Source organism: Coenobita brevimanus, chromosome 83, assembly GCF_032717465.1.
Source record: "Coenobita brevimanus isolate Jiangsu-jjx chromosome 83, ASM3271746v2, whole genome shotgun sequence".
In the NCBI taxonomy this organism is placed as follows: domain Eukaryota; kingdom Metazoa; phylum Arthropoda; class Malacostraca; order Decapoda; family Coenobitidae; genus Coenobita; species Coenobita brevimanus.
This window is the reverse complement of record NC_137036.1, coordinates 11118442-11119886: the sequence shown is the minus strand read 5'-3', so window position 1 is coordinate 11119886 and position 1445 is coordinate 11118442. Positions and strand designations below refer to the sequence as shown.

Here is a 1445-nt window from a genome sequence, read left to right as displayed (position 1 = left end):
TGTTACGAAACTGCATCCAGACTTGATCTCCAATGCTTGTGTCGACATCAAATACCAACGTAGATAACCAGTTCTTAATACAGACAACCGTTCCACCCAGTTCCGCTGAACCAACTACCTTACTCCTATAAGTCACATATCCGGGGAATGACACTGGCATAGACGTCTTAACATCACTAATACTAATCACATCATAACTATGTAGCATCTGCTGCACATTTTTTTCTAACATTGTGCTCACTCCACCTATATTCCACGACAGTACGCTTATTTTCCTTACTTGCTGTGGTGATCCAAAAAAAACTGAGGGTTCCGGCTATCAATTACATCTGCATCCCTATACAGCCTCCGTTCTCGAGTATCAAGACGAATCGTGCATCCTGCATTCTCCGGTCGAGCCTTCTCTGTCGTCTCTGCTTCACATAGTCGCTTCCACTCTCGCCTGACACTCGGGTGGACATCCCTCTTGACGTAAATCCTGTTGAAATTACTCCCAGAGGTTTTAAGGCAGCTGGCATTGTCCAAGGTGAGACCGCGTTGATTCTTATCAGCCAAAGTGAACAAAATAGGGCGGCGCCTGGTGCCAGATGAAGCGTTTTTCCCAGCCGACGATGTGTTCCACCCACACCTGCTACACCAATGCTTCGTTTTCATCAGGCACGCCGAGAATAACGATGTTCGACTCTCTCTCTTTTCGGTCCAGTGCTTCTAAGAACTGCTGTTGCTTCACCATTATATCAGCCTGCCTGTCGACCCGGGCTTGAATTCAGTGTAGTTTTTGTTCAATATGCTATCAGGGAATGTAATCATGTCTCTCAGTAGTTTCACCTCATTCATAACATCGTCAAGTCTCTTATTAATATTCGACAGTTCACCATCCTCTGTGTTAGATGATAAAATGGAGTCAATTAAATCATCCTTGTTGATCTTGGCCAGCTGGTTACGCTGAAGTTTACGTAGATCTGACAGATGCTTGATTGCCATGGTGACGCTGTGACGTCAGACCTCTAATGCGCATGCGCGGACAGGATTTGGCGATTTGAGGGAGAATTTTTCCACTGGTCGCCTTATTCTTAAGACTATTTATATCTTCTACAATCGCTCCAAAGTGAATTAAGTGGATCGTAGTGGCCTTACTGCATTCATGTACCGAAGGTTGCGGTCTGGTGTCTCCGGGAGCCTTCAGAAGTCCACAGAATGGCGGAAAAACTTGAGCTCAGTCAGCCTGTTGTTTACCTCTGACCGCCATCATGGCCGAAAATTTTTCGAATCGCCAAGTTTCATCCTTTGTACCGTGTTATATTAATATGTGGTCAGTGTATTATGCTGTGATATTGGCTAATAAATACTGTGTGATTGTTTGGGATTGTGAGCTGTGGTGCACTATGCTATTTATAAAGTCTGAGTTATATAAAATAATTCTTCTCTTATCTTGTAGCGTGAAC

At 44.2% G+C, this 1445-nt stretch overlaps 1 pseudogene; it reads right to left on the bottom strand.

The window, feature by feature from the left end:
* Positions 1–276: 276 nt before the first annotated feature.
* On the bottom strand, positions 277–984 carry LOC145409915 (uncharacterized; annotated as a pseudogene).
* Positions 985–1445: the final 461 nt, after the last annotated feature.